The sequence below is a fragment of the Schistocerca cancellata genome, chromosome 3 (genome assembly GCF_023864275.1).
Source record: "Schistocerca cancellata isolate TAMUIC-IGC-003103 chromosome 3, iqSchCanc2.1, whole genome shotgun sequence".
Taxonomy (NCBI): domain Eukaryota; kingdom Metazoa; phylum Arthropoda; class Insecta; order Orthoptera; family Acrididae; genus Schistocerca; species Schistocerca cancellata.
This window is the reverse complement of record NC_064628.1, coordinates 741,539,897-741,556,438: the sequence shown is the minus strand read 5'-3', so window position 1 is coordinate 741,556,438 and position 16,542 is coordinate 741,539,897. Positions and strand designations below refer to the sequence as shown.

Here is a 16,542-nt window from a genome sequence, read left to right as displayed (position 1 = left end):
GCAACCGTAGTAAAAGTGGTGGAGGATCATTTCCGTCATGAGGAAACGATGGAAAAGTCAACATACCTCTCTCACGGGTCTTTTACTACAGGTTCTGATGCCAGTCTCTCACGTCCGGCCAGTGTTGGTTGCGCACATCGCACCACAGCTCTCCCATGTGTCGACCTTCATTCTTGATTACAGCTATGTCAGCTCGAACCTCCCCGCCACACGTCCATCAAAGGCTAAAGATTTTTATACCAACCTTCTGCGGGCTGTTCCCCATAACGTGGTGGAAAACAAGTACCCTACAGTTCATTGGCAAAGATTGTGGAAAAAGATACACCACAACTTTCTGTCGTCCACGGTGTGTTAGAAGTGGTATCTGATCACCAACATAAAATATGCCACACGACAACGACTTCACGCTATTGGACTGGCAGACTCACCTTATTGCCCAAATTGTCACCTCTTGAATACCGATGAACATCGTTTTACATGCGTATCGGTGACCGGAGTTTGGCGACTAACGCAGAAGATATTGAATTGCTACCCCCGGGTCACGCCTGATATCATTGACCCTCAGAGATGAATCTTACTTTCCCGCCGTAAGATATCATGCGCTTACACGATTCAAGGGAATTACCGTCGCCTATATCTTTAGCGACGGAGAGAAAGAGCAGCTTGATTACTGGTGGTTTCTACAAAATGCCCTCGAACGCACACCCACATACCGTACACCCTTTGAAAATTATTTACGCAGTGTTTTCGTTAACTCCCCACTCAATTGGGGAGTGCCAAGCTGCAGTTAATGTTCTGTGCGGCATCACACTTACGGCTTAACGTCTGCCTTGTCAGCGATGAGAGAAGGAAGAGACAGGCTTCTTCAAGGATTGCTGTACTCCTTGAGGCACTAGCGAAGCAGAATGCCTCCGTTGCAGATACCCTTCAAAGGCGCTGTTGGATATATCAGATAACGATGGCGAAGTCACGTTTATTGAAGAACATTTTTAGCTAGAATTGCATAAGTGCTTTACATCTTTTTTGTTTTGTTTTTTACTCTTTGAATGCCACCTTTGTTGTTGTAACACTCAGTTACTAGAATTATCATTTGTACACGTTTCCTAAATGTAATCATGTAAAAAAAAGTGCTAATCGTCACGCATTCTAAACTTAGAGTCGCGAGTTCCCGTTCAACTGCACATCCACTTTTTTTTTCTATCACATTTCGGCCTTCGTCTAAAGCTATGAGTCTCATTGAACATCAAAGATAATTCGCTTCACATTCTACGCACCAGTAATAACAAATACTTCCAGAAACAATTCCGCAGGAAAGCTCGTGGCTGCGTAGCGACCAGAACAGCTTACGTTCGAGCGTTTCCTCTCGCTGCAACGACCGAGCGAGGTGGCGCAGTGGTTAGCACACTGGACTCGCATTCGGGAGGACGACGGTTCAATCCCGTCTCCGGCCATCCTGATTTAGGTTTTCCGTAATTTCCCTAAATCGCTTCAGGCAAATGCCGGGATGGTTCCTATGAAAGGGCACGGCCGATTTCCTTCCCCACCCTTCCCTCACCCGAGCTTGCGCTCCGTCTCTAATGACCTCGTTGTCGACGGGACGTTAAACACTCATCTCTCCTCCTCCTCCTCCTCCTCCTCCTCCTCCTCCTCCTCGCTGCAGCGGCTACCGGGCACCTGTCGGACGACACCCGCCGCCTGAAATCGGACCGCGCCCAGGTGATGGTGGCGCGACGCTGGCACTGTATGTATCAACTGTCATTTTCGAATCTGAAGTTCTAGTTATCAACTTGCAGCTAAGCATTGGATTTTGCATACTTGAAAATTATGAACTACGGTTCAGTGTTATAAAACTGGGCCACAAGTGGAAAAAGGTGTAACATCTGCAACACAGTATTTACTTTAGGTATAATAGAGGGGTGAATGCAAAGGAGGCAGCTCGAAAGATTTGAACTGTGTGTGGAGTGAGTGCTTTTGGGAAAATACGCCAGAAAGAGATATTCTTGTTTCAGCAAAGATTGTTCCGGCATGAATGATTTCCCACTTTAAGGAAGTCTCGACTACTGATGTAAGTGATGGATTACCATTTAACCATCAATAGGCGGGGTTCAGAATTCCGGTGTAGGAGTACTACATACTCTAATTCGAAACAACAAAAATCAATGGAGTGACTATTATTGCAGTTTTGCTTGAACGTCATCAGGTCGCTCATTGAGTATTCCTATGCAATACTGTTACTGGTGGCGAGTTATGTTGCGTTTATCGTTAACTTCCTAAGAAGAAGGCTAAGCCCTACCAAAAGGCGTAAACTCGAGCAAAGAGTAGTGTGAACATAATGTTTTCCATTTGATAGCTCCAGAAGCGTGTTTTGCACTACAAATTCTTCCCCAAGGGTGTGTCCATCACAGCTGGAACCTGTTGCCAACAATTGAGACACCTTTCGGCCGCAGTGTAAGAAAATCGACTGACAAAACTACATCACGTGTGCTGCTGCATGATAACGCACTCTGTTGACTCGAGAAACAAAACTATCCAGGAGATTGATAGGCATGCCATCTCTCAGGCACTTGTATTGATAGGGAAGTCATCTCTCAGGCATTTGTCCCTGTGATCGTTGTTGTTGTGGTCTTCAGTCCAGAGACTGGTTTGATGCAGCTCTCCATGCTTCTCAATCCTATGCAAGCTTCTTCATCTCCCAGTACCAACTGCAACCTACAGCCTTCTGAATCTGTTTAGTGTAGGTATTCATCTCTTGGTCTCCCTCTATGGTTTTTACCCTCCACACTGCCCTTCAATACTAAACTGGTGATCCCTTGATGCCTCAGAATACGTCCTGCCAAGCGATCCCTTCTTCTAGTCAAGTTGTCCCACAAATTTCTCTTCTCCCCAATTCTATTCAAAACCTCCTCATTAGTTATGTGATCTACCCATCTAATCTTCAGCATTCTACTGTAGCATCACATTTCGAAAGCTTCTATTCTCTTCTTGTCTAAACTATTTGTCGTCCACGTTTCGCTTCCATACATGGCTACACTCCATACAAATAATTTCAAAAATGACTTCCTGGCACTTAAATCTATGCTCGATGTTAACAAATTTCTATTCTTCAGAAACACTTTCCTTCCCATTGCCAGTCTATATTTTATATCCTCTCTACTTCGACCATCAGTTATTTTGCTCCCCAAATACCAAAACTCCTTTACTACTTTAAGCGTCTCATTTCCTAATCTAATTCCCTCAGCATCACCCGACTTAATTCGACTACATTCCATTATCCTCGTTTTGCTTTTGCTGATGTTCATCTTATATCCTCCTTTCAAGACACTGTCCATTCTGTACAGCTGCTCTTCCAGGTCCTTTGCTGTCTCTGACAGAATTACAATTTCATCGGAGAACCTCAATGTTTTTATGTCTTCTCCATGGATTTTAATTCCTACTCCGAATTTATCTTTTGTTTCCTTTACTGCTTGTTCAATATAGAGGTTGTATAACATCGGTGATAGGCTACAACCCTGTCTCATTCCCTTCCCAACCACTGCTTCCCTTTCATGCCCCTCAACTCTTTATAACTGCCATCTGGTTTCTGTACAAATTGTAAATAGCCTTTCGCTCCCTGTGCTTTACCCCTGCCACCTTCAGAATTTGAAAGAGAGTATTCCAGTCAACATTGTCAAAAGCTTTCTATAAGTCTACAAATGCTAGAAACGTAGGTTTGTCTTTCCTTATTCTATTTTTTAAGATAAGTTGTACGGTCAGTATTGCCTCTCATGTTCCAGAATTTCTACAGAATCCAAACTGATCTTCCCCGAGATCGGCTTCTACCAGTTTTTCCATTCGTCTGTAAAGAATTCGTGTTAGTATTTTGCAGCCGTGGCTCATTAAACTGATAGTTCGGTAATTTTCACATTTGTCAACACCTGCTTTCTTTAGGATTGGAATTATCATATTCTTCTTGAAGTCTGAGGGTATTTTGCCTGTCCCATACATCTTGCTCACCGTATGGTAGAGTTTTGTCAGGGCTGGCTGGCTCTCCCACGGCTATCAGTAGCTCTAATGGAATATTGTCTACTCCCGGGGCCTTGTTTCGACTTAGGTCTTTCAGTGCTCTGTCAAACTCTTTACGCAGTGTCATATTTCTCATTTCATCTTCATCTACATCCTCTTCCATTTCCATAATACTGTCCTCAAGTACATCGCCCTTGTATAGACCCCCTATATACTCCTTCCACCTTTCTGCTTTCCCTTCTTTGCTTGGGACTGGGTTTCCATCTGAGCTCTTGATATTCATGCAAGTGGTTCTCTTTCCTCCAAAGGTCTCTTTAATTTTCCTGTGGGCAGTATCTATCTTACCCGTCCCCTAGTGATATACGCCTCTACACCCTTACATTTGCCCTCTAGCCATCGCTGCTTAGCCATTTTGCACTTCCTGTCGATCTCATTTTTGAGACGTTTGTATTCCTCTGATCGTATACTCGTAAAATTTTAGCTTTCCCGCTCTTGATCGATCAACCGTCAAGGCATTTCATTTCTAGATGAAAATGCTCTCCAAACTACACTGGTTTAATGACATTGTTAGAACCAGTAGGTTTCTACAGGCGTAGACTTTGTAAACTACTTTAGCATTGTCAGATTGTTTTAGATATTGTGAAATAATATACTCTTGCTGATTAATTTCTCTTTGGTGATTACTGTTGTGTTCAATAAACTAATGGAAAACGCAATTAAAATTTTCACTGGGCTAATACAAATTAAATTCAACTTACCACAGAAACATCACGACGGCAGTCTATCTTAATAAAACATTAAGTGTTTTAAGATGATTGTGCCCATTTTAACACGAATCAGTAGGATATTACAGACTTTTGACTTCGGTAAGGTCTGCATTTACTTCAATTCATATATCGTAAACAAGTATGTTCAAATGGTTCAAATGGCTCTGAGCACTATGGGACTCAACATCTTAGGTCATAAGTCCCCTAGAACTTAGAACTACTTAAACCTAACTAACCTAAGGACATCACACACACCCATGCCCGAGGCAGGATTCGAACCTGCGACCGTAGCAGTTCCGCGGTTCCGGACTGCAGCGCCAGAACCGCTAGACCACCGCGGCCGGCTAAACAAGTATGTATGAAAATGTGTCAGTTCATAGATAAAATTATGTATTCACAACAACAAAAAATATGTCGGCAGAAAACAAAAGTAGCATTATGAATTTTACAGTACCATAAGGTTTTCGCCCTGACACTAAGGAGTATTGAAAGTGGCAAGACGAATTTTGCTCGTGCGTTGTCTTATGATTCTCTTATTGAGTTTCTATCTGCCTGCTTGTAGCTTCGCTTCAAAAGAGTTAGAAATCTGGCTTTCAGCGAGTCTCGAAAGGCGAACGAAAGCATCTTGCACCTGGTAGGTTATATTTACTCTACATTCCTGCTAGTAGACATATTCCTCACTTTTTATTAGACAGTTGCTACTTGTTACTCCATCAAAGGAATTTGTGTGTGCAACATTGCTGCAATACAGACGTTCAAATTATCGGATTACTGTAATTTCAGTTCTATACAAGGTCGTTCTAATCGGATTCAGCCAGTCAGTCTAAATGTGGATTTCCGACTACGACTCTCATCATATGATAAACTCGGTAAACCACATTCTTAATCGGGCTGTTGAATCTAGAACACATATCTGTGACAGGTCCTGAATTCTTACACACTGTGGAAAATACTAATACAATGTACTCGTTAAAAATACGTTGTTTAAATATAAATGTATGGGGCACCGAGATAATTTATTTACATGACCACAGCCCCATCAATCAGAGCAGAGCAGTGCAAGATTGGTTTCAGGACCAAGAGAAAATAAGGCTGTTTCCGTTTGTTCCGCTATCACCAGACGTCAACCCGGTAGAGAACATGTGGGCACAGGTAATGAGGTCACTCCCATGTGGACCTACAAATGCAAGCGACCTTTGGACGAATATAGAAAACGTGTTGTGGGAAGTAAACCATCACGCTACACTATCGAGGACCTTAGTGGAATCAATGTCCCGACGCCTTACGTAATGATGGTGATGAGTGGGTTGGTTACCAGAAGTACTCGTCCACAAAACCCACGTAGACAATCATCTGATAATCAGTCAAGCTTTGCTTTGTCGCAGCTCTTTAGGATACAAGTCCATTTACTTGTAGTCCCCTCCTGACAATTCTTGCAATGCAAGGTAACTGAAAAATCTCATCCACTCGACGCCACCTGAGGAACTGATTGATCCATGTGTTGTTCAACAGACAGCAGTCGCCACTCTCACTGGCATCAATGACTGTGTGCGCGTGCGTGTGTGTGTGTGTCTTTTCTTGTTCACGCATAATCTGAATCAATACTATTAACATTAGAGAGAAAAACAACAATAAGTAATGCGATGGAAAGTTACAAACTGAATTTTTACCCAACCCATGTCCTGCATATTACGTCAAGTAAGTAACATGTATTAACTCCATAATATCATTAGCAGAAACAGTGCGCTCTTGTTGTCGGGGTCCCTATTGGTGCAGCGATTAGCAGTGCCCAATGTCGCCGCGATTTGTTTATGTTGGCTGAGCGTGGACACTGCAGGAGACGCTTCGCCATGAACAGAAAGAAATCACTTTGGCTCTGACTGCAGTGAGCGGACATCACTGCCTGCATTTTCTTATGGTAACCAACGTGAGACTCTACTCACGGGTGGGCATGGAGGAATTGGAACAAGTATCATGTCATTAGTCATCAGATTATTGACCAGTGATGAAATGTCCACTCTATTTGAATCCCAAGAAAATAGGAACCTTGTCGCAAAGTAATGTTAGGTGATATCAAAATTAATCCAGCACACAAAAATTAACTGCAGAGCGTTCATTCACGCAGTAGTAGCACACAAGGAAATATTATGTCTTGGAAGCGTGCACTTCATTTCCTCCTCTGATATCAACGCCCTTGTTTTAGTATGAATTGAGTAAATAAACACAAAAAACTAAAGTTTCTGAGAAGCATATAAGTCATTTCCTCTTCTCATATCATAGCTTTTATTTTAGTATGAAGTGAAAAAATACACAGTTTAGGGTTCTGAAGCATAATGCCTGTCGTAGGCCCTATCGGAAACGTAAAAAGCAGAGAGCTCTCCATTCTCTTGTACAACTCCGTTTCCTTTCATGCATTACTACCGCTCGCAGAATCTTGTTTAAGGACTTGCGGGCATCAAGTTATTGGCTCAAATGGCTCTGAGCACTATGGGACTCAACTGCTGTGGTCATAAGTCCCCTAGAACTTAGAACTACTTAAACCTAACTAACCTAAGGACAGCACACAACACCCAGCCATCACGAGGCAGAGAAAATCCCTGACCCCGCCGGGAATCGAACCCGGGAACCCGGGCGTGGGAAGCGAGAACGCTACCGCACGACCACGAGATGCGGGCATCAAGTTATTCAGCCTTATCTTATTGTGCTAATTACGGCATGGAAGAAAATGCAACAACGACGGGTTCCCCTAGAGCAGTGAAGATATTTGCACATGTCTGTATTCAGCAATGACTGCCAGCTGCCACAACACTTCACATTATTCATGCGGCAGGCAGCAACTTTGAGTGCACTTCAGACTTCATTCAGTAAGTCGTCAGGAGACGGACGGAAACGTAAAATGAACGTCGCTTTCCGAGTCATATTCAATCAAAAATGAGGTGTTATTAAGGTAGTTGAGTGTTCTAGCAATTACACTTTGATAATTCCCATATAAGTATTTCGATAGCTATAGGAACCCGTTAGTGTGAAACCATCGGGAACTACATTAATATCAAACTGCAATAACTCGAGACAATACGTGGTCTCTTCCCTTCGCTGGGTAACATCTCACACTTATTTAGGATTCTCTCTGTCCCAGACGTAATGCAAATGGAACTTCACATTCATGAGGCGCTTTCCGGTATTCTTGACAAACATCAGCAACAGTAACAACTGTGTGATGATAATGGTACAGGTTGTCAGTGGATGCGATGATGTTATGCTGTCAAACTGCTTACAGTAACGTTAATGGTGGCGCATATAATCTAGCGCTGACAACCTGAGTAAAGATAGTGTGGTGGCGTCGTCGCTTCTCTATATCTGGCATCAGCTTGAGTAATCTGATTTAACGAACATAGTACTCCATTCACGAGCTGCTAATGATACAGTATGACTACAGAGATCACCGTGCGGGTATTACATTAATTCTGCAGTGAATTCCTTGACAAATATTACCGTCAGCTATGCAGCTGAAATGACTCACTAAACAGGTACTCCGTTGCACTTGGTTAAGTGATCAGCTCGCTGCAATCCTGCTTCTACTGTTCATAAATAGTTGTATACTGACCATTCGTTATTTGACTAAATATACGCTACAATTATGATTCGCATGTATATGACATGGGTTAACGCCATCACAAAGCAATGACTAAGGAATGGATGCCGTTGAAGTCCCGTTACATTGATGGCAAGACAAATGTTTGAAAATCACCTGTATTGCCTCAAAAAACGATTGCATCTTAAATATCGAAGGACAGATGTCCACACTGCCACAGGGCGTAGAAATACGGCAACGGCGGCAGAGGAAAATTAGTTCCCGACCGGGGTTCGCACATGAATTCGCTGCTTACAAGGCAGACGCGCTGACCATTGTACGATCGTGACACAACGGCCAACCTTTCTGCAGGACCTATCTACACACGCTCCTCGTCAGACGCAAATTCCTTTCTTTGCCGCATACCATATACGCGGTGTCCACCCATCCATTATTCCACTTGACGATGACGTGCGGCTAGCACTGAAAACTTTCGATGGCCCGTCGAGACCTGAATAATTATACCGAATGTTTCAGGAGGAATAGTAAATTTTTTAGGAGGTGGTAGTATAGAGAAATTGCAGAAAAAGTGCCATATAACATGTGTCCAATTTTTCTTGAGTACATACAGCTGGGTTCAACGCAATTTCGTTTCGTTTGTTGATCTTTAAAGGACCCCGTCGTCTACACATCCTTGAAAATGAGATTCCAGCATTATTGGAAGAGGTTCCTTTGGCTACAATAATGCGTATGTTCGTCCAGCATGACGGGGCTCTTGCTAATTCTAGTCATCAGGTGACACATCATCCAAACCTAATATTTCCCGGAAGATGGATCAGTAGATATGGGCACTTTTCTTGACCATCAAGGTCCCAGGACCTTATCCCTTTGGATTTTTGTCTGTGGGGTATTTGAAACGCGAAGTCTACATAGAAAAAGTAAACCAAAGGCCGATTTGATCGTTCGGATTATGAATAGTGCAGCCCTCATAAAAGAACGCAAAGACGACCTCAGAAGAGCTACACGTGGTGCTATCAAGAGAAGTCAAAAGTGCATTGAAGTTGGTGGGGGGATTTTTGAAAATCAACATTGAACGTCCGCATTTGCCTTTCCTTTGAGTTTGTTAAGGTTGCATACTAACAGCTGTACTCTGTACTCAATGAAAAGTGGACACATTAATATGGTATTTTTTATGCAATTCGTCTATACTACCAACTGCTAAAATATCTACCGATCCTCCTGACACACCCTGCATATGCATATATGTGTAGTGTCTGTTCTTTCGAACATCTCCGAAAGAAAAGAAAAGACTCCACGAATCCGCGTTCGAACTTAGGAAGGCACAAATTTTCATTTGTGTTTTAAAGCCCTCTGACAGCCTGGAGATCTGTCCTTCGATATTTCATTGAATAACAAGGTTGTCCGTTTCGATTCGTAGTGTCTGTTCTTTGGGACATGTCCGGACCGAGACTCGAACTCGGGACCTCTGCTTTTCGCGGGCAAGTGCTCTGCCAACTGAGCTACCCAAGCACGAGTCACGACCCGTCCTCACAGCTTCAATTCCGCCAGTACCTCGTCTCCTACCTTCCACAGTTTTAATCTGCCATGAAGTTTCATATCAACGCACACTCCGCTGCAGAGTGAAAATCTCATTCTGCCGTCGTGGTGTTTCTGTAGTAAGTTGAATTTAATTTGTATCAGTACAGTGTAAATTTTAATTGCGTTTTCCATTAGTTTATTGAACACAACAGTAATCACCAAAGAGAAATTAATCAGCGAGAGAATATTATTCCACAATATCTAAAACAATCTGACAATGCTAAAGTAGTTAACAAATTCTACGCCTGTAGAAACCTACTGGTTCTAACGAAGTCATTAAACCAGTGTAGTTTGAAGCGCATTTTCGTCTAGAAATGAAATGCCTTGACGGTTGAACGACCAAGAGCGGGAAACCAAACTTTTACGAGTACACGATCAGAAGCACAAGTGCCTGAGAGATGACTTGCCTGTCAATACAAGTGCCTGAGAGATGACATCCCTATCAGTCTCCTGGATAGTTTTGTTTCTCGAGTCAACAGAGTGCGTTATCATGCAGCAGCACACGTGATGTAGTTTTGTCAGTCGATTTTCTTACACTGCGGCCGAAAGGTGTCTCAATTGTTGGCAACAAATTCCAGCTGTGATGGACACACCCTTGGGGAAGAATTCGTAGTGCAAAACACGCTTTTGGAGCTATCAGAGGGAAAACATTATGTTCACACTACTCTTTGCTCGAGTTTACGTCTTTCAGTCTTACATTTTTTCTTAGGAAGTTAACGATAAAGGCATCATAACTCGTCACCAGTAACAGTATTGCATAGGAATGCTCAATGAGCTACCCGATGACGTTCAAGCAAAACTGCAATAATAGTCACTCCATTGATTTTTGTTGTTTCGAATTAGAGCATACCGAAATTCCGAACCCCGCCTGTTGATGGTTAAATGGTAATCCATCACTTACATCAGTAGTCGAGACTTCCTTAAAGTGGCAAATCATTCATGCCGGAACAATCTTTGTTGAAACAAGAATATCTCTTTCTGGCGTATTTTTCCCAAAAGCACTCACTCCACACACAGTTCAAATCTTTCGAGCTGCCTCCTTTGCATTCACCACTCTATTGTACCAAAAGTAAATACTGTGTTGCAGATGTTACACCTTTTTCCACTTGTGGCCCAGTTTTATAACACTGAACCGTAGTTAATGATTTTCAACTATGCAAAATCCAATGCTTAGCTGCAAGATGATAATTAGAACTTCAGATTCGAAAATGACAGTTGATACATACAGTGCCAGCGTCGCGCCACCATCACCTGGGCGCGGTCCGATTTCAGGCGGCGGGTGTCGTCCGGCCGGTACCCGGTAGCCGCTGCAGCGAGAGGAAACGCTCGAACGTAAGCTGTTCTGGCCGCTACGCAGACACGAACTGTCCTGCGGAATTGTTTCTGGAAGTGGAAAGTGCAGCTAATTATATTCGATGTTTAATCAGACTCACAACTTTAGACGAGAGCCGATTTGTGGTAAAAAAAAAAAAAAAAAAAAAATGAAAGAGGATATACAGTAGGACGCGAACTCACGACTGTTAAGTTTAGAATGCGCTACGATTACCACTAGACCACTTTGATGAGAAAAGCAAAGTGAGGGTTGAGGCAGCTTGTTCCCGATTTCTCTGTCAGCATCTTTTAACGAAGAAGAAGAACATATTCGCGTTTTTTGTGCTCCGACTGGAGTATGTTTTCGCTCGTCCAAAATATTATAGGAAACAAAATTGCCAGTAAATACTCACGAAAGACACGTTTTAGCACAAAAGACTGTAAATCAGAACAATTTGCGATGTGTGTCAGCACTTTTTTCTGTCTAGGAAAATATATGGAGAGAATCAAGCCCAGACGTAGCACTGATTTCATTAAAAAAAGGATTGATAGCGTAAGAAACAGGAAACCGTGTGATAACGAAAAAATCAATCTGCTGTGAAAGCAGCTCCATATAAAAGACGACTCAATGAAACGACCTACACCATTCTAAACTCAGTAAGAAACATAAGATTATAGTTACCGGAATGTTAAAGAAATGCCAATTGATCAATATTGGGGGAACGCAGTACGATGGATTGTTTGTTATAGACAGCACACTCTCAGAAACGAAGTCGCCTGAAGAATAGCGGCATTTTTGAAGCATGGATTACTGCCTCTTCTTTCGGGAACACACCTCAAAAATATTTTAATGGGTCTCAAATGCATTACCGAATTAGTACACATGTTGTGGCAGAAGTTGACAACTATTAAGAGGTGACAACAAGCACGCAGATGCGCTAACTTTTCACGAAGTTCCAAAATTAACTGCAGTTTAATCATACTTGACTGAAATTTGATGATGCCGTTAATTTAGGAAAATATGACCAAGACGACTGTAAGAATAAACTTGATAATCATGTTCTTGTGCCCCATAGCCGGATTCAGCTCACGCATTGTACGCCAACTCGTAGCGAAACTTCTGTTGACCGTCTCGCAGACACGCCGCACCTACTAACAAGTAAGCAGCGTTCCCCAGCAGTAGCTCGCCTCTCCCCCGCTGTGCGCCGCCACTATAAACCTGGTGCTAATACCGCAAAGAAAATTGAGCTTAGAAGCACAGTAGAAACGAATAGGTGAAGTATATGACAATTTGTAATCCAAAGGTACAAGTCTGTTAAATAAAATAGTTTGATACTTATCATATTATTTTACGGAGAGGTACAATATCTGTACCCAGTTAAACTGTGTAATACCTTGTCAATAAGAACTAACCAGTACAGCTCGTATGTTATGTAATGTAATTATCATGCCAACGATCGACTATGTGACAGTGAATTAACACGTTATGTTATAGAAGAGGTATGTGGTAGTAACAGCTTTGTTCAACCTCATGAAATTCTCGTATTTTAGTAAAAATTCTCCTACGTTTTGAAAACTTTATATTCGTATTTCGTAGTATTTACAAATGAATAAAACTATGAACAAGAATTTGTAATTATGAAACAAATTCGATGTCTACATCTTCTTCTTACTGTTTCGTTTTATAAAGACTGTCCGACGTCATTTTCTCGTACGTTTCGTGTGTTGGCTCAAAAGTTACACATGTTCCATTGTTTCCTGGTCGTTCTTTAATGCATCCAGAGGCAAGAAGTGCTCCATTCAGTGTACTGGTTTGGAGTCTGTTTCTAATTTTGGTTTTCATGAGGTTTACCTGAAGTTGAACATGAAACTTCAATAACCTGACAAGTATGAAATCATATTATTAACTAGTAATTAGCTTCATTGCTTTACATACCTTAGAAAAAGCTCTTTCGAAGTCTGCATTTGAATGAAGTAAAATCAAAATTGAGAGAGCGAAAACGCTCAATTCCTTAAATTCTTCAGATTCGTTATTTAATATATTCCATATTTTGTCCGGTGATTGTTCCTTTTGTAGTGGGTCTGGGAGACAAGAGAAAACCAGAGGGAGACGCCTCCACTGGTCATCTGTAGTTTGCGCTAAATCGAGATCTGAAGGAGGAATTATACGTGGCAGCAGTTCCATTAAAGGCATGAGTGAAGGTGTTGTATCTCGGTAACTTTGTGATAGGGCATTTGTAGGTTTGAGTGCCGCTAGTTTGGACAGCACTTTATCTTCCATATCATACCGTAATTTGATCTGGCACGTAGCTGTCTGTAATATTTGAGAATTAATAGCTCTCATTAGGTATGCCACACATAAACACACAAATGTACAGAAAACAATAAAACACAAATTATATATTATTTCCGGCAAACGAGGTGTACTCACCACAAGAAAGTTCCTGCATCGATGATAAAAATCCTTGATAAGATGTGGGTGCTTCTTTATCTCTGGTGTGCCAACGTTCTTCAGAATTTTCACACCAAAATACAGTTGTGGTTCAAATGGCTCTGAGCACTATGGGACTCAACTGCTGTGGTCATAAGTCCCCTAGAACTTAGAACTACTTAAACCTAACTAACCTAAGGACATCACACACATCCATGCCCGAGGCAGGATTCGAACCTGCGACCGTAGCGGTCGTGCGGTTCCAGACTGTAGCGCCTTTAACCGCTCGGCCACTCCGGCCGGCAAATACAGTTGTGAATCTTCCAGATGATGAGCTGCATTTTTTGGGTCAACATCACTGAGATTTTTTCCCATGACATAAGTGCGTTTCGTGAAATACAGAAGTATTTCTGTATAGAGAGCTCTAATCTTGTCATGAAGGTCAACAAATACTACTGCTCTAGACTGGAAATACTCGTTGAAAGTAGTAAATTTTGGTAGAATCCACTCTAAGAACATATAACACATTTTTGCAAAGGAGTCATGTAAACAGTTAAAAACTTGTTCAGCACTTAGAACTCGCTCAGAAAGCCATTTTTGGTTAAAAAACAGCATTAGAGCATCCCAGTTTTCCAGCACAGTCCTAACAACCGCGATCATTGACAGCCAACGTGTCTGTGAAGGATGTAGTAATTTGTGTGGTTCCAAGTTTAAAAATACCTGGAATAAAACATAATGTTTAGCCTACTTCCACACGGTCGGACGTAAAATAAAGTCTATGAGATATAAAATGCTACAATACCTGAAATTCCTCGAACTCTGCCTGCCTCTTCGCACTGAGTTTGGAAAAAACCATAAAAATATTCCTCGCGAGGTCCTCACAAGCTCTTGGGAGGTTCTTGCACGCCTCGCTTGCGCATATATGCACCGAATGACAAACACACTTCATTACAAAAATTCCCGGGCAGCTATCTCGGAATCTGCTTGCTACAGAATTACGAACTCCCATCATAGTATTGCAACCATCTGCTCCGAAGCCAATAATATTGGCTAATGCAATGTTATGCTGTTGAAACGTTTTTACTACACCATTGTAGAGATTTTCTGCAGTAGAAGCTTTCTCAACATTTAAGTCTCCATCTTCTGAAACTTTATATAGCTCCCAAAACTTACTTTCAATACAACCTGTAAAAGGAGAAGTGATACACCAAGTGGTAACTTAACAGGAAAATTTATTTTAGAATTAATTTGGTTATTATTTCAAAATTAGCTCTTATTATTACTCACCTGAATCTTTGTCATAAAAGCGGATCACCACGCAGGAATTTTTCACAGTTCCGATATCGGTGGACTCGTCCGTCATTATGCTAAATTTGGCGTGTTGTTTTTTCGCCAACACTTCTTTGTGTGACGTCCCAATAACATTAGAAACAATGGCACGTGCTTTGTGCCGTTTAAGAGTCGTTGCCCTTGCAATATTCGAGTCTGGAAAAATATCTTTTAACAAACCGGATAAATGGTCAGCAGCTAAAAATGCCACATTATGTTCTGCTAAGAATGCTGATAATTTGACTTCAGCTTTAGCAACCTTCCTCTTAACTGGTTGTGTGTTTGTGACAAATTGAGCAACTGAAGGCTGTCGCACGGTAGCAGACTGCACCATGCTTAGGTGCTTCTTACTTCTGGAATGGTTTTTAATATTCTTGTAATATCTGCATCGCGCCCTGGGCGGATAAATATCGCGCACCAGCCAATTACGTAAACCTGGCATATGTAGCTACTCATCACGAAATTTTTGTTGTCGATGGACAGGCCGTTCTGTCTTCGATATTTCACCTCTTTTTAGACGTTTTTTCCCCGGCGTGCACGAAAGTTTCGTGCTTATGTTTTCATATTCTCTGTCACTTCCCACTTCTCCACTCACATTAACACACAGTAACCCGAAACACTTACAAAAAGAAACTACACAGTAAATGAATTCAGCTAAACGTACTCGTAATGACTATATGCGAAATACGCATTGTTAAGAATATCGTTTGTTGAAGACGAAACAATACCGTCTGATGAAATGTCGTTTGTACTTAACAATTCCACAGTATTGTAGGGTAATTAGGTCTACTGTTAATTGCTTTCCAATAATATTCGATTAAAGTTCCATTTAGTGCTTTGAGATTCGTTGGCCACTCTATTTCTAAAACTTAACAATTCGAACTGAGTGAAATATGTCATGCATAGCAAAGTGATTCGTTATTGTTAGCTTATTTAATTTATTTTCCAGGACCAGGCTTTGAACTAAGCCTCATTCTCGACTTTCATCGTTTTGTCATGTCGGTAGTTTGGCGCTCTCTCTCCTCCATGAAATTTGTTGATTGACAGAGACTGCATGGATTCATAACAGTTTCTAATCATTTTTAAAATATAACAGATGAATTGATTATTTTCCAAACAAATATGTATAATGTATATTTGGTAAAAAATTTGGACCCGCCTCCATAGCCACACGACTTGGTGTGGTATCACGAGCCACGAACCCGCAACTACTAAGGTTCGAGTTCCCCCGTGGGCATGTATGTTTCTGTGATGTCTGTAGACTAAGAGACTAAGTTAGGATAGGATAGGGTAGAGTAAGTCGTCTGTAACGACTCCAGTTATCGATCGGATTAAAAGCTAAAAAAAAAAAAATTAAAAACAAAAGTTTTAGGCAAAATTCTCGTATGTTCGTGTACGATATTCACTTTTGCCTCGTACATCGTACAAATGACGAAATTCTCGTATGCGTAAGAGAATTATCGTACATATAACAACCCTGCTTCGCTGTGAAGCGTTCAAATGAAGTAGTTCATTCATGAAGTACGAAAGCC

At 41.6% G+C, this 16,542-nt stretch overlaps 1 protein-coding gene across 1 annotated transcript in view; it reads right to left on the bottom strand.

Moving 5' to 3' along the window:
- LOC126175749 (sperm flagellar protein 1-like) overlaps positions 1-16,310 on the bottom strand; it is a 211,997-nt gene extending 195,687 nt beyond the window's left edge. The window contains exons 1-4 of the mRNA XM_049922715.1: positions 14,484-16,310; positions 13,682-14,401; positions 13,187-13,564; positions 12,966-13,102 (exon numbers count right to left, since the gene is read on the bottom strand). The gene's annotated coding sequence lies outside the window, so the exon portion shown is untranslated. The remainder of the gene's footprint in view (positions 1-12,965; positions 13,103-13,186; positions 13,565-13,681; positions 14,402-14,483) is intronic.
- Between the last annotated feature and the right edge of the window lie 232 nt (positions 16,311-16,542).